Here is a 26,824-nt window from a genome sequence, read left to right as displayed (position 1 = left end):
TTCTTATACCACTAGTTTTCGGCTGCCAATGCTCATTATTTATTAAAATTTAAGCAGTGGCGGGTTTCGAACGTGGGATCGAAACCTATGGATTACTAATCAAAGATGCTTCCCCGTTATTTTATTTTATTTTTTCGCGTTTTGTTCGGTATTGTTCATTGTATTTGGTCGTAGCGGACGTCACATGACTTCGATTGAAGTTCGTTGTGGATCCCTCCACTCAGTTTTTTATTGTTTATTACTGAGCCCAGCCAGCTCTCTGACCTAACACACTGAGCTACTGCGCCTGCATCTCTATACCCCCGAGTGTACCTTACCACTGCTTAAATGCACAAATCCTAACACGGCTGCCATTAGTGAGAATCTGACCTTAAGCTTGCCATTTCTCGGTTTGTCTTGGAATTATCAACTAATATGGATAAAGCACATCACTCACCATATATAAGTTCTCTTTCTCATCGACTTTCCCTTACAATTGCATACAGCAGAGGTATTCAATGGAAACGGGATCATGTACACAGTTCATCCCTGGCCGCCTTTTTGCACGCTTAATGATCTAATTTTAAATGCTCTTTATACAGTGCATGAAAGCCACGGGACGAAAGTAATGTACCACGTGGAGTAAACACATTATTTACAATGAAATAAGCTGCATATGAATCACTTGAAGTTGAGGATGCCTAACATTGAAATGAATTACGAACCATATGTGCTATGTAACAAGTGCTAATTCGAACAAAGACCCACGTGTAGGATCACAGGTTACAAACTCGGTAATCCTGTAGGGTTCATCTGAAAATGTTAAACGATAAACACAATTCTCGCAGTGTCATGTACCTCACATTACCTCGGTGTGTGCCGTTCAAAGGTTCCCATGTTAAGCACTAGACTCAGGTATTCAATGAACTGTGCACAAAGCCCGACCAACAGGCATTACGTGCATTGACCAAAAATGATAGTGCATTGAGAATGACTAGTTTCTAGCTGAAATCTAGATCTGCCAACAAAAATTCCAAAGGACGACTGATAGCTGAAATCTATTATTTACAAATCAAAATAACGGTCGTTGCGTGCAACAGCCTCTGAATGCAGGGTAACCTGATGAATTATAGTTTACGCTACTGAAGTTGCCCCTTTCCTGTCACATCCTTCGCGGAAACTCTCTTGTTCATAGTCTCGCGTAACTAGAAAAACAGAGGACACCCCAGTGTACAAAGGTATAGAAACGGATACATACAACTGGAAATTAATATCACTAAAGTCTCTGTGCTGACTTTCCTACAGCAGATTCTAAGTACTCATATTACGATATTCCTGAAAGAAAATAAGTTTTATCTAAGAATCGGCATAGACCCAGAAAAAAGCACTCGAATGAAAGGTAGTTTGATTTTTTCACGCAGTATATCTTTCCTATAGTAGACACAAGTAAGTCAGTTTATTCCAAATCCCTGAACTTCGAGCGGCACTCTAAACTGATTAGCACTTTCGAGCTGATCTCGGAGTCGACGTAACGTGTCTTAACAACCTTGCCCTCAGTTGCAAAGCCGTCGGCCAGATGGCCTATAATGTCTGACGACATCCCTGTTGCATGCCACGCTGATCTAATTCAGTTGCTTATGGGTGTACTGCGCAAGGAATGAAAGTATTGTATTTCAGTTACCTCATTAAAGCGGTGGTTACGACATATTTTCCACAGTATCTGACGTCTGTTTCACTACATCGTGGGAGAACTTCTGCGTGTTGAGTACGAAATGGAGAAAAGGTTGTAGTAAGATGATGCCCCATTCTCTTCCTCTGGTATAAGCGAGTAACTTAATAGGTAGAATCTCTCACACAAAGCAGACAGGTGGGTTCAAGTACCGATTTCACCCTTTTAACTTGATACATGCAACATACTCAATTTACTCACCACCTCTAATAAAATGCTTCCTTTACAGATTCATTTTGGCAGTGCAACAATGCGTGAGGAGTGTTACATATAGCCGGCCGCGGTGGCCGAACGGTTCTAGGCGCTACAGTCTGGAACCGCGTGACCGCTACGGTCGCAGGTTCGAATCCTGCCTCGGGCATGGATGTGTGTGATGTCCTTAGGTTAGTTAGGTTTAAGTAGTTCTAAGTTCTAGGGGCTGATGACCTCAGAAGTTAAGCCCCATAGTGCTCAGAGCCATTTGAACCATTTTTTTGTTACATATACTGCATGTATTGCTAAGAAATACTGGCAACATGTTCAAACTTCAGCGATTGTACTTCTTATAAAAATTGATAGGTATCCGTCATCAAACACAGTTGGTGACATTTACCTTACGGTATTACTTTGCTGGTCCGATCAGCGGCTTCTCATGCTGTCTGGGATCTTAGTGTGATAATGGTTACTATCAGAAGAATCGCTTACCAGCAGTAAAACGAAAATAAATTGCTATTTGGACTGTTATTTTTTGTTGTCGTTGTTTATGTTGTGGTCTTCCGTCCGAAGACTGGTTTGATCAAGCTCTCCATGCCATTCTATCCTGTGCAAACCTCTTCATTTCCAAATAACTACTGCAACCTACAACCTTCTGAAGCTGCTTACTCGTTGTCTTGGTCTCCCTATACCGTTTTTACCCCCCCCCCCCCTCCCCCTCCCGCACCACACCATACAAACATTCACACACTTTCCTCCAGTACTAAATTAGTGAGCCCTTGATGTCTCAGAATGTGTCCTGTCAACCTATCTCTTCTTGTAGTCAGGTTGTGCAAATTTCTTTTCTCACAACTTCTGTTCACTGCCTCCTCTTTAGTAACGTAATCTACCATCTGACCTTCAGCATTCTTCTGTACCACCACATTTCAAAAGTTTCTATTCTCTTCTTGTCTAAATATTTTATCGTCCAGACAGATACCTTCAGAAAAGACTACTTAGCGTTTAAAGCCATATTCAATGTTAACAAATTTCTCTTCTTCAGAAATGCTTTTCTGTGCATTGCTTGTCTATATTTTTGATCCTCTCTATTTCGGGCATCAACATTTACTCTGCTGTCTAAATCGCAAAACTCATCAATTACTGTAAGTATCTCACTTCCCAATTGTTGATTTTCATCTTATGTCCTCATTTCATGACAGTGTGATTCCCTTTGGAGTTCCAAAATTTATAAAGCATTAGTGGTGGGTTTTGGTGCCCATAGCTGTGCTTCTTGAAAACCTAATACTGTATTTATGTATTCGCATTGCCATAAATGTAACGTAGTGCCTCGGTAATAATAGCATTTGGAACGAAAATTTTCTTCGGCTAAGTTGTCGAAAACTGACATTTTTTTAGATTCTGGCTGTGTACAAAACACAAGGCTATACTTGCAAAGAAGGAAACAAAACTAACCATTATTCATAATGCTATTTATTTACTTATTTACACTGACTGTTGAAAGACAGTCAACAAGTAGTGTAAGCAACAAAAAATTTTATGTAAACGTGAACAGCCGTCTGAAGATGAGCCTGTCAGTTCGAAACCGGTAACAGCACTCCTTCTGCAAGCAAGTAGCGTTATTAATGGTGTATGGTTGCTGTTTTCTTCTTGGCATGAAGTAAAAACCTTATTGGCACCTAGAACCTGTCAGCTTTCTGATATTGCACTTAGATTGTTCTTTATTTTCTAATATACCTCATTATTGTTGGAGGTGATGCGGCGAGCGGGATAATTCTATGTCATCAGAATACAACCTCAATGTTCAGGATACAAGTCAGTTATGTACCAACAGAGATACATTGTTTCTTCGTTGTCCTGGCAAATGTCGTCTTTCGCATTTCCTCTCCGCTCTTCATTTGTCTACACGTTCTGACACGCCGGCCCCCTAGCGGAACTATGTCACGTTTCGGTTTACGAATCAAAAATTGGAAAGATGCTGTGTCCAATGGCATGTATCAGTTTTTTGTATGTCTTTTTGTCTGTGTATACTCACCATATTAGTCACGGATGTACTAATAAATAACCCTGTATTAGTAGTTTGAGATTATCGCTGAGAAATAAAACGTGACGAAAAGAAAATGTGCGTGCCCTGTTAAGTCGTAGAAATGACGCAACTGACCACAAACTTTACGAAGCAGTTTCACAGAATAGCCCTCTGCTAGGAAAGCTGACTCACAAAATTCGCCTGATATTTTCCTAAAGAGGAACTGGTTTTGAGCTGCCTTTTGTGATCTTATTACTGTCAACGATGTAAATTATAGTTGCGGTTCATTATTGTGAGGCACATGAGAAGGATGCAAAACGTTCCTTATATTCGTTTTCAGAGATGCCGTAGAGTCTATTGAGCTCTTACGTGCGCCCACGGCCGGAATCAATGAGCTCTTAGTCACGTGTGACACGCGAGACATATTACACGATGCTTTGTACAACTGTTTAACAAGGTACTTTTATCGACGCCTCCGAATATATTGTCTTCTGCTATAAAACGTATGTAAAGGTCGCATTAAAATTTGACATGTAATCTTTGATCCGAGAAACAGTGCTATAATTCTCACTGATGGAATGCGTGACCAATCTAATTGGATTAAGACAGTTTCCTAGATCCTCCGATTTGACAGAATTCCTACGAAGTAAGTGCTGAAATTTCTTATCAGTGAACAGACATCCAGAACTTTTTTGGTCCATTTTGACGCCACAACGAACCATATGGTTAGTTTAATGCCTAATGATGAAACCTGGCTCCACACCTGTAATCCTGAAATCACGGAACAGTCAAAGGAATGGCGTCACACCGGTTCTCCGCAACCGAAGAAATTCTGCACTCAGAAACCGGCCAAAGAAGATGTGGTGTTCGTTCCCTGGGAGATAGACAGTGTTCTGTTGCTGGATTACATATAGTCTAAAGCGTAATCAGAGAGTTTTACATCAACTTTCTCGACCAGATAAAGGACGCAATTAAGACGCAAAGTATATAGATCAATGTAATGCTTTCTTGTTGGACAATGTACCTTCGTTCACATCCCAATTTACTAAACTGAAGGCATCGTGCCTCAGTTGATCGACCAGTCGTCCTATTCGCTTGACCTTGCTTCTTCGGAGTTCCATCTGTTTCCTGACCTAAAGAAACATCGGAAGCCGCGTCATTTCGACAACAACGAGAAAGCCAAATATGCTGTCGGTAATTGGTTTGGCAAACTACATTTCATTTTGAATGGACTAGAAAAGCTGCAACAAAGATGTAACATGAATATCAGCCTGGGAGGTGGGGCGGAGGGGGATGGGACTGAAATATATGGAATAAAACTTCCTGGCAGATTAAAACTGTGTGCCGGACCGAGACTCGAACTCGGGACCTTTGCCATTCGCGGGCAAGTGTTCTGCCAACTGAGCTACCCAAGCACGACTCACGTACCGTCCTCACAGCTTTACTTCTGCCAGTACCCCGTCTCCTACCTTCCCAACTTTACCACTTTTCATATCAGCGCACACTCCGCTGCAGAGTGAAACTCTCATTCTGGAAATGGAATAAAAATTGAAAGTTGTCTGTCGCAGTAACAATCTCGCAGACAAGCTACAAAGAAGTTTCTCTAGCGAGGATAAAATCTAGCCTGTTCCGAGCTTCCTGTCACCCGTTTCAATGCGTAAATGCGTTTCTTTGGTTGAGTAATGTATCAAGTCGATGTGTGAGCGGCTTCTGCTGACAAAGCTCAGATTTCGTGTTAGACATGCTTGCCGAGTCCCTGTTTGCATCGCGTGGAGTGGCGCAGTGGTATTTGCAGCATTTCCAGATCATTGTCCTGCATTTATTGATGTAGGAATGTAGCGTTCGTTGAAATATTCAATTTTCGAGGAAGGGTACAAAATAGGGTTTATATAAATTCATCCTAATAATAGTGACGCGTCTGCTCACGCAAGATTACTAAAATGTATGATTACTTTAAACAGAAATTGAAATTAATCACCCGAAACAAAATTTTGACGGGAGCAGACGGCCGTAATTTATGCATCTTTGTTAGTGGCCGAATTGACTTCTAGAAAAATGCTATAAAATTCAGAAATTCACCATCAGTTGTGCGGGACCAGTATCTGTTATTTATGGGCGAAAAGGAATCGTAGCTTGGAAACTATGGGCAAATCATTTATGGTTCCGTGCTTGCATTCAAGTTTCCAAAACACTTCGTGATGATCGGTAATTAATCTCAGGAAAGCTGTAGCAAACTGTTAAAAAAATAAATGGCAGAATACTGATTGTATTAGGCCTTTGCTCCTCCACATCACGATCCGTTAAGCTCATATTGGTCGTTGGCTGTACCAATAAAGCATTAAATTATTTGATGTATCATACATCTGTTAGGAAAATTGTTCAAATGAGAGCTCATGAGATTTAATTTACATTAATTTGATCGCAAATGCTTCTAAAGCTAATAAATGATACTTACATCTGTTTCGTATACACTAAAGAAAGGTTAATTAAAGATACGCAAGGAACGCCACTATACTGTGTCCAACCAGTACAAAGGCTAACAACAAGAGAGAGAGAGATCCGAGTAGGAACGCTCATCAGTTACTTTCTGACAAAAATATTAATTATGAAACATTAATTATATTTTACAAAATTAATTTACGGAAGTTATTTAGATTTGAAGTTATTAACAGTTAATAAATATAAAAGTGCCATCTATGTGCTTTCCGTGGTTTTTTCGACGTTTAATTTATATAAAATTACATGGGTCTGTCCATGCCATGCTTCAGTAGGACCGCCAAACTCACCACACACTCGTCGAGTAAACAGTTTTAGACTCTCTCTGACGTATATGGAATTCATTTTGTTTAAATTTTTCTCTTGCACTGATCCGATGTAGCACGGATGTTTGTGTGCGTCAGTGCAACAACGATCATGCTTTAGATGAAACGGTAATAACTAACTGAGTCAAAGTCTACGAAGTTCATTCGTAATCACCTGCCGTTGCTTAGAAATTTTATTATTTTGATGTCTGTATGTGCACTTTGCAATCTGAATCGAACTATCACATGTTACGTTACAAAACGTCCGCGTTCAGTTCAGGCTCCAGTCTTACTGGTGTCATTACTACAATCAGTATACTATATATTTCTCAAAAAACTGCAGTCAGTAGTATCCTTCCGCTATTTATTTGCATGATTTTCAGACGAGAAAATAAGTTATTAGCTGAACATAGAGCGAGAACTAGCGATATACCACTTTATCTATGACATGATTACTATGTGACTTTGAATTTCAAGTTCCCACCTGGAAAAAGATTGAGAGATGGAGCCATGCAGGGTCACTACACGTAACGTGACTAAAAGACGGGTTACAAATACGTTCATGAAACCAGGTCATGTGCTAATCAGACGTTAGTACAATCCTAGAATTCATTCCGATCCTTACTTACGCCCGCAATAATTACGCTGCGCAAAGGTAACTATACCTGTCGTACTCTAGTTCTATTCATTTAAAAAAGTCGCAGTCACAAATATCGTTTGTTGGGTTGAAAAGCTGTGTAACAAAGCGCACACGTTCACGGCGTGTTTGAGGACCCTTTACTGGCTGTATTCTGAATTTAACAAGATAGGCAGTATGTTACGAAGCGCACTCTCAGAGCGCTGACTATTTATACAACGCAAGACCAGAAATTTTTCAGGCACTCACGTAGGCACTAGTAGACTCATTATTTACAGTTATTTCGTTCTTAATCATAATTTCACATGAAATATTCGAATTACTTGAAGATAAAAATATAAATACCAGGTAAGAAAGACCTTTTCTGGTCTTTCATTTCGGCCTTTTTTTTTTTTTTTTTTTCATCGAGAGCAGAACGAAATATTCCGCTAGTGGATGAACGTTACACACAAGAACTGTTCTCATCTACTGTATATAGAATGGGCAAATGATCCTTACAAAGCTAAACAGTGCTGAAATAACATATCCGTATTTGAATTTTTTTTGCCTCGCGCTGACTGCAGCTTCTTTGCCTCATTCTATTTGCCCTCCTAAAAACAAACGCCGGCGCTGCGTTATGCTAATTCTGCGCAATTAATAATCTGAAATGAACGCTTCATGTTTGGACAGACAGGCGGTACTTGCGAATTTGCAAGTTGCACTGTGTATTTCGCAAATGTTTGCTCGAATGTTCAGCCGTTCTGTTTATGGGCGCGGATAAAACCGTGAATTAAGTTGAATGCAGAGCTCGCGGCCTTGTTTGCCGGGCCGTGCTTCGCGGCCAACAGGTGTGCGCTGTTTGCGCGCTCGCAAACTGCTAATGCGCCCCCCCTCCCCCCCCCCCTCTCGGGCCCACACTACTCCCCCTCCTGCTCTGTCATATCATTGTCCCCCCACGTCCTGCCAAACGGTTCTGCAAAATGCGTCTGAGCGTTCCATTCAGGCCATCAGTAACTGCGCATATACTTTTCCATCTCCATTGAATTTAGTTTCAGAGTCGCACCAGCAATTCTATCACCTCTCCATACCGTGGCTGATGCGTGTTTCAATTTTAAAACATTGTGACGCACGTATGTTTTCCATTCCCTTCTGTTACACTTAATTTCTGCCTTTGTGTGACGTATCAGCAACGTGCGACTAGTCCTGTATAAAAAGGGGAGATAAAATGTACTGAACTTTTGAACGTGACTGCAAGTTAGCGCTTGTTAAGACAAATATTTAATTCTTAATGAATATGTAACTGAGACGGGAACTGTAATAAACTAATGACTGTTCCACATTCAGTGGCATCTATAGGTAGTGTCCTTACAAATATGTGATAAGCTCGAAAAATGTTTGACTAATGCAACCCACTGCCCTAAGCCGGACAGGAAATTTTAAACAGAATCGTAGATTACATCTCCTACACCTCCAGGAAGCATAATAGCTTCGCTGAACTTCTCAGTATATATAAATGATTCATAAGGTGTAACGGACAACACAGTCACAGTGGTTGCTGACATTACTGATGGCTAAAAGAAAGTATCGTCCTGCACGATAGTAAATAAATGCAGAATGACCTGAAATTAGCCGGCCGGAGTGGCCGAGCGGTTCTAGGCGCTACAGTTTGGAACCGTGCGACCGCTACGGTCGCAGGTTCGAATCCTGCCTCGGGCATGGATGTGTGTGATGTCCTTAGGTTAGTTAGGTTTAAATAGTTATAAGTTCTAGGGGACTGATGACCTGAGCAGTTAAGTCCCATAGTGCTCAGAGCCATTTGAACCATTTTTGAACTTGAAATTAATTTCAAACTGGATAATGAATTTTTTTGATCTGATCCGTCATTCCTGACTGGTAAGGAGTTCATGCTATGAGCAATACTCCACTAGAGGACGGGCAAGCATAGTATAGTGCATTTGTTATATCTTCTAAATATTCTGCCAATAAACCTCTTCCCAGCAACATTCTCTGTATGATAGTTCAAACTTGAGCTGTTTGTAATTGTAATCCCTAGCTTCACATTTGCGTAACTTATCATGAAACTGTAACTTAACCGTAGTTTTCCTATTACTCATTTGAAGAACCGCACATGTTTTATTATTCAGGATCGGTGGCCACTTTTCGCACCATTTAGATATCTTTCCTAAATCAGTCCGTAGTTCGTTTTTACCAACTGATGACTCAACTAGATGGTAGTCGACAGCATCATTTGCAAACAATGTAAGAATGCTGTTGAGATGGTCGCCCAGGTAGGGTTAAATGCAAGGTAGTGCCCAAGACAAAATGAAATAGCAGATAGTCCGTTAGGTAGCGTAGAAGTTATCCGTGAAAACAGATGGTCAATGATATGTGCAACGTATAATCTTTTTAAAAAAATCAGTTATTATTTTGTAAGTACTTACATGTTCCGTTACTATTCAAATCGTTATATTTGTGGGAAAATGGTGTTTGAACTTGCTTAACATTGTTACTCCTGATCGCTCTATGATTCACACGGAGATTCTCTAACGCATGCTGTAGAGATGACTGGGGAAGTTCTTATCACGGAAATCCATCTCTACCATTCAGGTCAGGCACGATCTGCTGCATTTCCAATAAAAAACAAAAAGAAAGAAAACGCGGTTTCCTGATCGTAGCAGATTTCAAATTACACTACCGGTGTTTCTCTGCCGTCGTGTTTCTACCCACTCTTTTAACTCTTTTTTCCACTCCCGTTTTAACCTTTGGAGATGTGGTTGGATGCATCGAAATAGCAGGTATGTAGCTGCAAGATTTGCGTTGCACCCTTTGCGAGGGTGTCTTCGTACTTGTTTTGCTCTAGTTTCTGGTGACATGGAATGGAGAAAAAGTTCACCGTAGTTCCTAAATTTTGTAGCTCAGTTACCTTCTGCATTATAAACGTTGTTGTCCCTCCATAATGTTAGGCGTTACGAGCTGGAAAACACAATATCAACGAGCTAGATTTGATAAAGATCTTTTTCAGTCCAAGCGACGTGATGAACTGGAGAGCTTACATGATTGCTACTGACTTCGCGGTGAACACTGTCATAGGCTAAGGAAGGAGTATAACTGTTATCTCATAGCCAAAGATTAATTCGCTTGACTATTGCTTGAAGCTCCGAGACTTCTTGTGATAGTAAGCATGAGCATTTTCGACAATGAAGTGTCGTTTTACGTATTTATTAAAAGAACTGTACAGTACTGACCTGTACGGTGCGGTTACCTCTGTTCTGCTTTGCATCTACTTCGAAGTGACTTTTTGAGTGTATGGTAACTCGTTATGATCGTAATTAAAGGTTCTGTAAATTTATAGAAATTGTGGGACTGAGAGTTTAATTATTAAAAATGTCATATTCTCCCCTCCCTTTCCGACTCTCAGCCGTAATTATTACAATACTATAAAACTTAACACTTCAGTGTCTTTTGTTATATTTGTAGTACTGAAGTTACTTCCTTTCACTCGTTATTTTGATGAGGATATTTATTTCGTCATATCGGCTCATTATTATTTCCGACTTCCTGTCTGTAACACTGAGATATTGTCCTGGTGTGAACCGTACACCAGCCTTTGTTAATCATTTGTTGACGCTGCTAAAGTGATTAACCTCCTTCTGAGACTAACCATTGGTCAAACTTGTTCTGGAAAGTCATACAAACTCGTAGTTTCGTATCACTGGATAGCCTAAACATTCCAGTACGTCAAGAGAAGCGGAAAGATGAATTGAACTGTCTCCCCGCCCCCCCCCCCCCCCCCGCCCCCCCAACCCGAAATCCTCTAGGCCCATATTATAGCCGAACAATTGCTTGCTTTATGATAAGTGACTCTTGTGACTATTACGAAAGGTGGAGAAAACACCGAAGAGAACTACGGTGTACTTCCATCTCTGAATTAAATGCTTTTTCTGTCGGTATCGGTGAAAAGTATTATTGGAACGCTGCAATTTTGCAACGAAATTCTCTGTCAGTCACGGCTGGCACATTTCTTATGAAAATGATGATACGGCATTGATGGCTGGGAGGCCTCATCTGGAGTAGTTCGGCCACCGAGTTTCATGATTTCTCAGGTTATTTCACACAGTGTGACTTGCATGTCAAAGATGATGAAATGATGATGAAGGCAACGCAATATCCAGTCCCCGCTCAGAGAAAAATCTCCGTCCTGGCCGGGAATCGAGCCTAGGCCCGCTGAATGGCAGTCAGACTCGTTGACCACTCAGCTCAGGAGACGGACGCTCTACCTTTGGCATGACTAAACCATTTACTGTCCCTTTCAGCGCTTCCTTCTGCAGGTGTAGCAACTACGAGTACATTTACCAACGTAATCCTGGATCCATCGTTTTGTTCTGGGTCGAAATGTAGTAGCCTCGATGTATGGGCTGTTCTGTGTGCTTGTGCTTGAATATAAGTAAAATGCAACTTTACGACCTCCTCCGCTTTTTAATATTTTGCATCCCTTATACTGATAGTTGGACTTTGCAAAATGGATTGGATAAATGTTATACATTATGCTCTTAGACATTGTTGTTCTAGCCACTGCATATCATTTTCATATATTTGGAGAAAAGACTGTGAGGTTAAAATCAGAGCGCTGGGAACCTACGTGGAAGTTCTTCCCGCGAACCATATGTGACTGGAAAGAGAAGGGAGAAATGACAGTGACATATAAAGTACCCTCCGCCACACAGCTAAAGCTGGCTCCTGAGTATAGTTGTACATGTAGAACCACCCCCGGCTTGAACTTCATCCTCCACACACTGCGGGCTAAGCTCCTCACTGTGCTGTTGGGGTTCTCAAAGCCCTGCGTCATTTGAAAAGAGGCAAAATTGGACCACACTGCTGTCTTTTTGGGCCCATTGAAGATGTGAGATACTCTGGACAATGGACTTTTGCAACGTGTTAGGGTCCAAATGTCCCTTGTATACAGTTCACAATGTTCGCTCAAAAGCTGGTTGCGGTGCAGCAGCAAATCGCATCGAGTTTAAAAGCAGTTATCGTTGACAAGGCGACATTCGTTTCCGGTTCCTGTAATGATCTTTTGATCCTTGTATTACGCCGTGCTACATAGCAGCGAGTGCTACACTATTCCTGGTACACACGTTGGACAGTCTGAGCCCAAACATCAACAAATCTACATCTACATCTACATCTACTCTCCGCAAGCCACCCAAGGGTGTGTGGTGGAGGGCCCTTTACGTTCCACTGTCATTACCCCCTTTTCTGTTCCAGTCGCGTATGGTTCGCGGGAAGAACGACTGTCTGAAAGCCTCCGTGCGCGCTCGAATCTCTCTAATTTTACATTCGTGATCTCCTCGGGAGGTATAAGTAGGGGGAAGCAATATATTCGATACCTCATCCAGGAACGCACCCTCTCGAAACCTGGACAGCAAGCTACACTGCGATGCACAGCGCCTCTCTTGCAGAGTCTGCCACTTGAGTTTGCTAAACATCTCCGTAACGCTATCACGGTTACCAAATAACCCTGTGACGAAACGCACCGCTCTTCTTTGGATCTTCTCTATCTCTTCCGTCAACCCGATCTGGTTTGGATCCCACACCGATGAGCAATACTCAAGTATAGGTCGAACGAGTGTTTTGTAAGCCACCTCCTTTGTTGATGGACTACATCTTCTAAGGACTGTCCCAATGAATCTTAACCTGGTACCCACCTTACCAACAATTAATTTTATATGATCATTCCACTTCAAATCGTTCCGCACGCATACTCCCAGATATTTTACAGAAGTAACTGCTACCAGTGTTTGTTCCGCTATCATATAATCATACAATAAAGGATCCTTCTATCTATGTATTCGCAATACATTACATTTGTCTATGTTAAGGATCAGTTGCCACTCCCTGCACCAAGTGCCTCTCCGCTGCAGATCTTCCCGCATTTTGCTACAATTTTCTAATGCTGCAACTTCTCTGTATACTGCAGCATCATCCGCGAAAAGCCGCATGGAACTTCCGACACTATCTACTAGGTCATTTATATATATTGTGAAAAGCAATGGTCCCACAACACTCCCCTGTGTCACGCCAGAGGTTACTTTAACGTCTGTAGACGTCTCTCCATTGAGAACAACATGCTGTGTTCTGTTTGCTAAAAACTCTTCAATCCAGCCACACAGCTGGTCTGATATTCCGTAGGCTCTTACTTTGTTTATCAGGCGACAGTGCGGAACTGTATCGAACAAATCGGGGAAATAAATTTACAATGTAGTCATGGGACTGTCCAATATAAAGGCTGCCTTTCTGTCAAGTCCTCACACCCATCCATCTAGCTGCGCCAATTTCACACAAGCGCGTGACACCACTCCCCTGCCTGTTCAGCACCACCTAGAGCGCTCCTAAGCGGCCAGTGCGCTCTTTGACGGGAGTGAGAAATATTTTGTTCGGTGGGTATTGTGGGGCTCCTCATATTTGATGGGGTTAGCTGGAAAATTACAAGTAATTGCTATCTATTCAAGACTGCTGTTCTTGACCGCTTGAATATAACTAAATTTCTGGCTCAGGGGGAACGTCCATCGAACAGCGAGCGTAAGACACAGTATCACCGACTGTGCACAACGAAAATTGACTAAACTGTCTGTTTGTGGCCAAAAACGTGCCAAATAAATACAGCAAATGAGATCGAAGTGGTAAATATATGTGCGAAATATCCTTCAAATTAATAAATATCTTGCACTGCCTATAGATCATCAAATTAATCGTCACACTTCAACATTATCAGCCGAACATACTCAAGAAATAGAAGCCTATCTTGGAACAAACTTGAACATATACGAGATGTCTCTCCCCCCCCCACCCCCCCCCCCCACCCCCTCACATCACACCACCACACCCCACCACCCAAAAAAATTAATAAAAACGAAAACGATTATTATATTGTGCGGGAAGGCACACTCATCGGTTTGCAGGTAGAAACCTATATCCAGAAATCCACAGCTTGGCCGTTGGAGAGCGTCGGAGTCTGACATGGGCGTTCAACATTACTCTGATAGACACTGAGCAGAATATAGCGCCGTCTACATTACAAACGGGCTTCGAACTGTGTTCCTCTTGCGTCAATGCAGAGCCTACATCGGCGGTGTTGAGCCACACGCAGGTGAGCCAATATGTGTGGTGTCTTTGAAGTATTTCAGTCGGTCCGTGGACTCAAGCAATAAGGGCCTCCGCTGACGTTATAGGTGTGCCACACACCATACTCTTACCCAACAGAAAGATGTCGAGAGGTATCAGATCTGGCGAGCATGCTGGTCGTGGAACTGATCTACGTTTACCAGTCCATCGATTGGAATAAGGCACATTGAGGTAACTCCGAACATCGAAATCGAAGTGTACTGTAGCTCCGTCGTGTTGCAGGCATATGTCTGTCCGAGTATTTAGTGCCACTACATCCAAAACATATCTAATAAATGTGAGGTCGATCGGTCCTGATTATTTGGCAGCAGGTGTTTTCCCATGATATGACGACCACTTATTCCGGCCCAGATGTTAATACCACCTCTCAGTCAGTAATTTTGAACCACCTGCGCACGTGGATTTTTGTCGGCCCAAACATGCCCGGTGTGCTGTTTAAATATACCGTTTCTAGTAAACGAGCATTCATCAGTGAATAGCGCCAAGCTCGGGAATTGTGGCTGGAATATGCATTGTTGTTATTGGGTCTGCGCAAAGTGTACCCGTCCTGAGTAGTCCTCCTCCTGTAATTCCTGGACTCTCTGCAGATGGTATTGATGGAGCCGATGTTCATGGACAACATGCCACAAAGAACTTTTTACACGTTTGCAGCGCCAGTGCCCATTGCCGTGTGCTGGTGGCTGGGTCCTCTCCGAATGCTGTCAGGACGTCCTCTTCCAACTGTAGTGTTTGAGTCGAGCATGGACGATCAGCATCACGTTTCGGCATCTACCAGAGAAATAAGAGCGAACTGGGGATCGTATTCGCAAGTACCAAGCATAAAGTGCCCCTACTTTACTCTACAATGGACACATCTGAGGCAGAAAATACATACGTGCAACTTCCGATTTCTCTGAGGTGTCTCTCGACGGCCGCGAACGTGAAATGATGTGGCGTACGTCTGTTTGGAAAACGTTCCGCATACAATCATGCAGTAGCTCTCTCATTGCAATCCGCTTAGCAGTGTACAGGCACCATGTCGATCAACTGCGCAGCTGTGAACTGGTACACTGGAACACGTATTGACAACAATGTTACAGCACTGGCAGACCGCACAAGGTCCGCAGTAGGACGCGCAAAAGGGCTGTGTGGAGGGAATGTTACTAGGATCATGTCGTCCATCCGCAGTACACAGATAGCTAAAGGATTGCATACCTTCCGTATTCAGATATCATAACGGATCGGAACGAACTGTCACAACCGTTTGTTCCTAGAGTGCAAAGCACTCCAGCGTCCAAACGGTGCACTTCCAGATATGGATTCCTTCTTCAAAACCGAACCGTTTGGCTTCCTGCACAACAAACCAAGCGTTGTCGGCGTTTTCTTGGGACACCTTGTATTTTGAGACTAATTACTGCGAGCACTGTGCCTCGTAACTTTGAGATAATTCAGGTTTAATTAACGACAATTTTTATGAAACAAAAATGATTACCTCTCTTTTAAACGAATTTAAACCAAATACTGGCCTTTCAAAGAGTTGTTTCAAATTTTTAATAGACGGACACCCGACATTACTATTCTTAGACCCCTCGTTAAGCTGCTACCACCACGCAGGCTGAAACAGCCAGGTTCGTCTTCCTTCAGAAAGTCAAATTACTGCGTGGCGGCGTTAATTTACTAAAATAGTATCACGACTAGCCTTTTCGCCACGGTTTTGTGCATGTATCCATTCGTCACATATGTTGAACACACCTCCTCGCTCTGTCTGTTCACCTCATCCTCCCACCTCCATCAGTCTTCTCCACCCTCTCCTCCTTTCTTTGTGCATTTTCTCCACCCCCTCCATACCCGTATCTCCCTCATTCCTCTCACTGTATACTCCTCCCTGACTCTCTTTTCCCTCTCTGCCTCCCCCTCTTCCTTTTCCACATGCCCACAAACCCTCTACATCTGCCTCATGTATCTCCTCCTCCTCTGTCCATTTCCTCTTCCCACTTTGTCCATTCCTACATCTATCCTTCTCAACCCATCTCTAACCATGCTTATCAGCCTATGTAGGCCCTACATCTAAATAAAGCAGCCCGATACTCCCAAACACATCTATTATGCGGGGCAGGCTACACATCAGAGCCTTGAAAACCATTTATTCGCCTCTGATGTACAGGCTGCCATGCAAATCGGGTCGATAAAGCACGTCAATACTACTGCAGCACAACCTACATGTTGGGACCCTGAAAACAGCTCCTTGACCCTGAAATGTAGGCTTCCCCCTGAAAGCAGGTTGATTTGGCAGCCTGACACTGTTCCCACACAACATTACCTGTCATAGTGAGCAGGCTATATACAAGGGACTGGGAAAAACACATTTTCGCCTGTATATCCATTCCTACTGGGGCTTGGAGGTTATAAATCCCATGGTGCTGATTCTCATGAGGCCTGCTCTGTCTGTGGCAATTTTGACTGAAATCGATCCAGGGATTTGGGAGTAGGTCCTGGAGATACACACATACACCCATAGACTCTGCTTAATATATAGTTATACAATAGATTAATACAAGGATATTTATAACTTCACCCTGTCACTCGGCAATATTTGTTCATGTCTCTCTAGGTTATTACTTACAGCAAATAAAAAAGATGCGTGGATGGCACATGGCATATGTAAGAGAGCCTTCATGGCGAACACAGCAGGCCGGCCGGAGTGGCCGAGCGGTTCTAGGCGCTACGGTATGGAACCGCGCGACCGCTACGGTCGCAGGTTCGAATCCTGCCTCGGGCATGGATGTGTGTGATCTCCTTAGGTTAGTTAGGTTTAAGTAGTTCTAAGTTCTAGGGGACTGATGACCTCAGAAGTTAAGTACCATAGTGCTCAGAGCCATTTGTACCATTTGAACAGAGCATGGTGTTCTATTTTTTGTTTGTTAAAAACAAGGAGGTGGCTGTATTGATTCAGAATTCCTCTGGATTTCATCGGTAAGCCGTTGATAATTGTTACAAACTGACTGCAGTCATCACAAGGTGCTATCTGCAGCTTACTTCCTCGATTGCTCAAAGCCACAGAAACCGGTGCATATATGTGTCATTAATGTTGAAAGATACAAGTAGACAACTCGAAACGTTTAGTTGCTTGAAGATGTAGAAGAGCGACATTATACACCAGAAGTAACAAAGGATGTTACTAGCGGTTAAGTTTTTAGATTTATTCTGAGATGAAAAGTGTCTTTTGCATTGCAGACTAGAGTATCGCTAAGAAGACAAAATACAACAGGTAAAAATAGGAAGGAAGATTGGGCCTTAACTTCCGGTCGACATTGAGATCATTAAGGACGAAACTGGGGCGCGTGGAGCGTGGGCGCACACAGAGAGCAGCACGCAGACGCACGCACTGAGACGGGCGTCGGACGCGACGCACGTGCCGGATGCGGCCCACTTGTTTACGGCGACAATTGCCCGCGCTGTCTCCGCGGCTGCCCGCTGATCACAAAGGGCCACCCCGGGGGAGGAGAGCACCCGCCAGAAAGAAACGCGAGCAGGAAGCGCGCGGCCCTTGTCACAACACTCCGCGCCTTCTCAACATCCGCTCTTCGCCGGCCGCAAAGTGCGCTGCTCCACTGTTTCCAACACCTACACAAGCAGAATGACGGAAACACGTGTCGCCCATAGGCGCGATCGTTTATAGACACATCAGTTTCCTGAGGGCTGAGCTTCCGACTGAGAGAGTGGCCATTAAGAATATGTTTGGTTAGTAAGCTGACATACTCTCGTCCACATATTTTTGTGTTGGAAGTCGTAATATACCCTCCTCTACAAACCCTGACATTATTTATCTATCCACTTGCCGCAATTATTTCCGCGAGTGCTTGCCTATTTTCACTCCAGATACACTTCACGAACTAACCGCGAGGTTAGCCGAGAGCGCTAATGCACTACTTACTGGACTCGGGAAGGAGCGCCGGCCTCGGATCGAATCCGCTTGGCGGCTTAACGACGGAGGTCGGTGTGCCAGCTAGCCTGGATGTGGCTTTTAGGCGGTTTTCGACATCCCACTAGGTCAATACCGGGCTGGTCCCCACGTCCCGCATCAGTTACACGGCTCGCAGACATCTCAACACATTCGCACTATTCCATGGATTACACTGGACACAGACAGTTGGGGTACACTAATTCCGTCCCAGGGGGTACGGGGTGGCAGCAGGAAGGGCATCCGGCCACCCCTTCACTTAACCTTGCCAAATCCGATTAACCTTGCCGACCCTGCGTCGTTGCAGGAAAAGGCGCAAGCAATAGAAAGAAAGAATACACTTCTCTAACTGTAACAAATCACGAAAATGTTCAGATCAATAAAATATTAGCATGAAAACTAATTTTTATTGAAGCCATATCTTTCGATAAAATATTCTCAGTGTTTCTGAGGCATCGAATTAGAGTAATTATTGATGTTTCCGACGACTTTCTCCATCATCGTCAGGGACAGCCGGCTGTCGAAATTGCTAATATTATTGGAAGCTGAGAATAGTTCAAAAATGTTCAAATGTGTCTGAAATCTTATGAGACTTAACTGCTAAGGTCATCAGTCCCTAAGCTCACACACTACTTAACCTAAATTATCCTAAGGACAAACACACACACACATGCCCGAGGGAGGACTCGAACCTCCGCCGGGATCAGCCGCACAGTCCATGACTGCAGCGCCCCAGACCGCACGGCTAATCCCGCGCGGCACTGAGAATAGTGTTTAACTTACTATCGACAACGAAGTCATTACAGACGACGAGTTTGCTAGCGCAGTGTTCCTACAAGCCAACTTTTATCGTGATATAATGGAGAAGTGGCACAACGTCTGTTATGCATATGTCACTCTCTTTGTTGGAGCGACGAATGTAGCACTACCTCTATGTCCACAAATTGGCTTCAATGAACCATGAACATTGTACTCTAAAGCAGAGTATTTTAAATGTACTACAAAACGAAAAAGTGCTGTACATACACAAATAAAAAGATTATTACAGTTTCAGAAAAAAGTGGATGATTCATTAGAAAAAACGAGTTTCATAAACTGAGCAAGTCGGTGACGCGTTAGTCCACATCTGGCCCTTACGCAAGCAGTTATTTGGATTGGTATTGATTTACAGAGTTGTTGGATGTCCTTACGAGGAACGTCATACTGAATTGTGTCTGACTGATGGGTTAGATCGTCAAAATCCCGAGTTGGTTGGAGGACACTGTCCATAATGCTCCAAATGTTTTCATTTGGGGACAGACCCAGTGAAGTTGCTGGCTCAAATGGTTTAAAATGGTTCAAATGGCTCTGAACACTATGGGACTTAACATCTGAGATCATCAGTCCCTTAGAACTTAGAACTACTTAAACCTAACTAACCTAAGGAAATCACACACATCCATGCACGAGGCAGTATTCGAACCTGCAGCCGTAGCGGTGGAGCGGTTCCAGACTGAAGCGCCTAGAACTGCTCGGCCACAACGGCCGGCGAAGTTGCTGGCCAAGGCAGTGTTTGGCAAGCGCGAAGACAAGCAGCAGAAACTCCAGCAGAGTGCGGGCGAGCATTATCTTCATGAAATGTAAGCCCAGGATGGCGTGCTATGAAGGACAACAAAATAGGCCGCAGAGTATCGTCGACGTACTGCTGTGTTACAAGAGTGCCGCCGAAGGTAACCAAAAGGGTCTTTCTATGAAAAGAATTTGATCCCAGGCCATCCTGGTTGGTCGGTCGTATGGTGGGCGCCTCGAGATACGTCTTCGCCTATCACTGGGGTTCATTTCGAAGCGGAACTCATCACTGAAGACAATTCTACTAAAGTCAATTAGATTATAAGCCGAAGCGCTTCTTGAGCATTGTACAGAATTACAATAATGCTGCAACAACAAAGCAGAAACTGTTTCAAATATATCACAACTAAAACTGGAAAGTCTACAACTTGAAAACAAAAGTAACACACCAAATGTGAAAAGAAGACACAAATACTGAGTAAGTTATTTGTATCCCATATATTTAAAAGGAAATATAAATAGAGAACAATACATGTCTAATATACATTAGGATTATATTTGTCTGGGAAAGACTTATTAAACAACCCAAAATGACAATTGCCATTGAAGGGGACACATGCTGGGTGCACGTCCAGCGATATGGAGGCATTTGTAGCTGATTTCTGAAAAACGCGTCATTGGAATACCACTTCATCATATGCCATTATGTTGGGTATCAACGATGTTACACGTTTTTCTATTAGTCAGATGTCGAACTGCAAAACAAAATAGAGGGGCGGGGAGAGGATTTCGAAAAAATGAGTTTCTCAACAAATCTCGGTGCAATGTTGTAAAGTATATTAAAAATCACAGAACTTTTATTTAAAGCTTTTTTTTCTTTTTTTTGCATCTGTTACCATTTCAGCGGTATTCATTCAGAAGAAATAAATTCAATTTCTTTGGTGTGGGTATGAATAAAAAATATGTCTCCTGTTTTGCTCTACACTACAACGTATTCAAGTCCGATCAAGTGGTTCAAATGGTTCTGAGCACTATGCGACTTAACTTCTGAGGTCATCAGTCGCCTAGAACTTAGAACTAATTAAACCTAACTAACCTAAGGACATCACACACATCCATGCCCGAGGCAGGATTCGAACCTGCGGCCGTAGCGGTCACGCGGTTCCAGACTGAAACGCCTTTAACCGCACGGCCACACCGGCCGGCTAAGTCCGATCAAAATCGAAGAGTATCCCTTGGGTATGTTTACTTGTGTCTGTTGTGAAGAACACTCTCGAGACAGGAATGAACTGATATGTCCATCGACGGCGGCGCAAAAAATATCCAGGTCGCAACGACTGAACAAGTCTGTTCTTTACAGATTAATAGCATATCTACTCCGTCGTGGACTGAAAGAATGCATAAAACAAGTCACTTTTTAAAACAGAACAATAATACCTCTCGTGATTGAAGGCCAGTTTCATTGTTCCTGAGTTTTAATTCAGTAAACACACTTCATAAAAGTAAAGGTCCTGGTGGGAGCGAAATTGTCTGTCTGGCGTGTAAGCGCTTTAAAGTTAGACAGGAATAAACTTGCAAGTCTACAAATCTGCCACGACGACAGAGACACCATTTCCTTTGACGAGGATGCCACGAACATTCGAAGTTCACAGGTGCCAGCACCTGGGGTCCGAAGTCAGACGAGAACTGCAGCAACGGCACGGACATGGCTCTCGAAAGAGAATTCTGATTGTTGGCATTCTTACAGAATGGGCGCCTGGCCCAGGAAACACTCTCTGCGCGGACTGGTCTGGTCTAGACCAAGTGCTGCCCTTAATATCACTCGGCGCTACTATATAGCTGAGTCGATATCATGTCTTGTGGAAGAGAACTTGTCTGTGCGGTCACTGGTGGCGTGTTACCTCATGGTGGATGGTCAGAGCATAGCCATCTGTATTTCTGAAAATAGTCCCATGTTGGTTAGGCATCTTCTAAGCACTGATGTGATGTTGAATGCTGACGCTGGAGGTGTTAAGCCTCAGTACAGCATGAAATACTTTGAGATGGAGGGCCGCTGTAGCTTGAAAGGTACCAATGTGTGAGCACTGCATGCTTCTGAGAAGTACTCCAGGTATTTTACTTTCCAAAAAGGGTGGTAACTAGAGGTTGACAACTAAAGGTCTACGCAGATAGGAAAATCTGTAGATATCTTCAGAAATAGTTGCTGAGTGGGTAAACCATGTGCAGATGTGGATATCTGTGAATACTTATTTGGATGTATAATTACTTTGTGTTTAAAAATTGTAGAGGAGCATTTTAAATATACTCTTAAAGGCAGACAAAAAAAAAAGAAAGAGACACACCACTAAGAAATAATCCGAATGTGGTGGAAATCCGTAGGTTTTACGCACATGTACAGACAAACACATTTTTACAATTTCAGAAAAATTGGGTGATTTATTCAAGAGAAAGAGCATCACAAAATTGAGCTATTCAATAACGCCTCGGTCCACCGCTGGCCCTTATGAGGGTTGGCAATACTCTCTTAGGATGTAAGGGTTGGCTACAGCGCGCATACACAAGCTCTGGAATCTAAGATATTGTTGCCGCGCTTCGCAGCGCACGGATTAACTAGTGGCAGTTTTGGAAGCCAGTCTAGGAGCCCGCCTGCTGTGGTGCGCACGTGTGTTGGGCGAGGGGTCGTCGCCGAGATGCCGTACTGCCATGTCCGCCAGCAGCGACACAGGATTTGGTATTTAGTAGATTTTGTTTTTACGATTTGCAGCGCGCTTATTAATTTAAAGAAAAGGGTTTGTGTATGTGCGTAGCAGCAGACGGTAATTTTGATAACGATAGGAGTTGAATTCTTAAGGGGAAACCATTGTTAGATTAAGTATTGATTTTTGTCATTGATTTCTTTTGCAATTGTCAGGGAATTGTTTCACTATGTATTCAATTGAGAAGTATTTCAGTCTGTCTCAAGAGTTTGATTAATTTGTAATATTGCTTTAATGCCACTGGAGGCAGATTTCCAAACGAAGTGATTGTTCAAAGAGCTTCTAGCGTTTTGTTAATTGATTGAGAAAGAATCGCTTTCAGAATATAGTTTTTTGTTTGGGTTATCATTTACCAAGTTTAGATTTGACCAAACCCTTTCTCTTGAATTTATGTAATTGTAGTAAGCAGCAGCATCCGCAGCAACAGCTGGAGCCGCCATACAGAACATGCTTTGCACTCAGCATGGATAATAGGTTTTTTAATGCTTTTGTTAAATAATGGAATGCAGCAGATCAAGCAGTGGCAGCAGAAAGACTAAGTAAGTTATTTGTTGCGCACAGGACCAATAAAAAAAAGTTTTGGCGATCTCTGTAATAGTAAAGTTAACAGGAGTACAAGCACGGGATTTTCAGTAGAAAACACGAGATAAGAAGATAGAGCTCGCAACTTTCACTTATGCAAGCAGTTATTTGGCTTGGCTTGGCAGTGACTGATAGATTAGTTAGAAGTCCTCCTGAGAGATATCGTGACGAATTCTGTCCAACTGGTGCGTTAGATTGTCAAAATCCCGAGGTGGTTGAAGGGACCTGCCCATAATACTCCAAACGTTTTCAGTTGGGGAAAGATCCGACATCCTTCCTGGCCGAGGTAGTGTTCGGTAACCACGAAGAAAATTAGTAGAAACTCTCGCTGTGTGCAGGTAGACATTATCTTGCTGAAATGTAAGCCGTAGGTGGGTTGCTATGAAGGACAACAAAGTGGGGTGTTCAAATGGTTCAAATGGCTCTGAGCACTATGGGACTTAACATCTGAGGTCATCAGTCCCCTAGGACTTAGAACTACTCAAACCTAACTAAACTGAAGACATCACACACGTCCATGCCCGAGGCAGGATTCGAGCCTGCGACCGTAGCGGTCTAGCGGTTCCAGACTGAAGCGCCTAGAACCGCTCGGCCACTTCGGCCGGCAAATTGGGGTGTAGAGTATCGTTGACGTACACCTGTGCTATAAGGGTGCCTTGGAACACAACCGAAGGGGTCATTCTATGGAAAGAAATCGTACCGAAATACATCAGTCCAGGTTGCTGGGTTGTATGGAAGGCCACACTGAGGTTGATATCAGGCCACTGTCAAGTGTGTCTCCAGACACTGGTCACTGGGGTTCAGTTCGATGTGGGACTCTTCAGTGAAGATGGTTCTACTCCAGTCCATGAGATTCTAAGAATTGGTCCCTGCGGTCCGCAGCCAAATTTCTTAGTTGAGATCAATGACCGCGACTGCATGAAGCAATGCTTGTTAATGCATGAAGTGTGGCTTGTTGACATGACAACATAAAATTAAACTATGTAACTAACATTTAACAATATGCAACATGTGATATCTTGTACCACGAGTTCAATCAACATCCCCATGTAGTGGAAATGTTCCACATCAGACTTCACAAAATTTGTTGCAATAAATGCTACTGAACCTATTAACAGAATCTTCCGTCGGTTCTTGGTAGAACAACATTATAATAAATGAAAAGCACCAGTTTGCTTTTGTTCTACAATATTACTTTTATTGTTAAGCGGGGTTTCGGTTTAAAAGGCCATCTTCAGACATGTACGTAGGTAGTCTCCCGTGCGGATACATGTTGTGACGTCCGCATTCAACTGCCTGTTCTGGGCACAGGTTTTAAAAATGCGCAACATTTGAAGTTAAAAATTGGAAGAGTAATTTTGCTCTGCAGATTATCCGTAATTGCTGCAGGCGACTGCGGGGATACAGACGGCATCTCAGATGGATGGTATTGTCACTTGAGAACAATGGGAGAAAAATCAGTATTTACCACTGTCTTTCTAACTTCAGGCTCCTTCGGGAAATTATCCTGAAAAGCAACTCCTCCGTTGCCGTTCGGAGATAGTTTCAGTGGGCCCGCAATCGACTACGTAGAACTAAACACACTCTGCAGGGTGCATGCAAATTTTCTGTACGATAATACCTCAGATTTGTCCCACCACCCTCAATTCTCAGACTCCACAGTCACTATTGGTTTATAATCTGCCACAGAAGTTAAATTAAAGTTCTGTCTCCAAAAATAATTTTAACAGCTCGCCCTAAAGTGGATCCTTCTAAAACATGAAGATCAATTAAAGTTCCTTAATAGGAAAAAGATCAACTCCCCACGCAGTAGTAAAAGCTGACATTACAGGAGAAACAGTTTATAACGTGTAAAGTGTTTGAGCTGCACGACAAAAGTTAAGAGTCTGAACTACCTAAGTTCGCCATCTACGATGACGAAAAATTTTCTACGTTCAAGCGCAAGGTAATGCTGGTCCACCACGACCCTTCTGTGTTCATGTTGAAGATCACTCACTGGAAGTTGATTTGACGACAGAGCACAGAGAGTGACTGCCAACAGCACTGTGCTCGGTTCCGAATTCTACCTTCTCTCAGCAATTCCTGAAAATACTGCACCCAAAGACCCGTATACATATTGCACTGATAAAAGCTCAATCTCTATTCTGCGTCGTCATCGCTTTGAGAATCTCCCAGGCCTTACTTGCTCTTATATTGCCTCTACAGTTTTCTGTTTCATGCCATATTTTTTGCCTGTATCTTTCCTTCTAGGGAAAAAACTTACAATGCATCCAAAAACGTACATTTAATTTTAAATAAATTCTGCATAATGTGGTTACCCTTTATGCACTGATAACGTGACTTTCACTGCACAAACTTCCCCTAGCGGCTCAGAAATGATTCCACAACAGGCAGTATCTCTACATCTAAGCCCTCGATCCGGACGACAGACAGAGTGATTAAAAGTAAATTTAAAAAGTGTTTGTGGCTTGCAGTAAGTCTTACTTACTTCCTCATACGGTGTTTCTGTACACGTGAAAAGTCACACTGTATACCAGGAATAGTAATAGTCCCGTCACATTCCCTTTAGGTAAGCCGAATGGTGCCTTTGCGTCTGACTACGAGTCACCAATAAAATAAACGATGTGCAATGTTTTCGCTACTAGAAAGACTTCAGAGAAATGAATTTCTGTTCGTATAAACGGTATGCACATACTTTGTTTGATAGGCGGCGGTGCAGAAATGTATGGAAGACCTTCTGCAAGTGAACAAACACGTCAACCTGAGCTCCACTTGAAGGAATAAGTGAACCCAAAACCTCAGTACAAACGACCTGTTTTAAGACGCCATAAGCGGTCTCGCACTGACATGTCCTGTACGTCACGTGTTGTGACGTTTTCCTGCAGTTGTGACGCCTTTCCTAAATATCGAAGATCCTTTAACGCATGATCGTGAGTTTGGTTGTTGCCAGTGAGCCTAAGCTCATATTATGAAACAGTCAGCAGCAGTGCTGAACATCTCTGGCGACTTACACATGTGGCGCAGGGGCCTGGGCAGACACGTCCTATGAGAGCAGCGTTAGGATACGGTTCTGGAGCTCCACACATCTGCTGGCGTTTAGTCGCGCCCTTTAATTAACCGCTGTGTGCTCGCAGCGCTGGACGGACGCTAACGACCGTAAATCTTGCGGTTAAAATTGTATCCTCTTCCATAACCAGACTTCACAGGAGCGCCGCAACAGAGTTCGCGTAAGGAAGTGTTATTTTTAATTAGAAATTGGTGGTGGAACCGTAAAACAGAAAATGACTTCCGTTGCAGTCCTTTGAACATTGCTCCTATTACGTTTTTAATTTATCCGCTATAGGTTAAATAGGTAGAACCCCATAAATTTTTCTCCGTGATCGTAAATTTTATACTGCCTTGGACATCTGACTCGGTTTAAATGGCTTCAGTATATTTGCCTCTCTTGTTTACTTCCAGAGCAATAAATGCCAATC

Source organism: Schistocerca piceifrons, chromosome 4 (genome assembly GCF_021461385.2).
Source record: "Schistocerca piceifrons isolate TAMUIC-IGC-003096 chromosome 4, iqSchPice1.1, whole genome shotgun sequence".
Classification (NCBI taxonomy): Eukaryota; Metazoa; Arthropoda; class Insecta; order Orthoptera; family Acrididae; genus Schistocerca; species Schistocerca piceifrons.
This window is presented reverse-complemented; position numbering follows the sequence as displayed.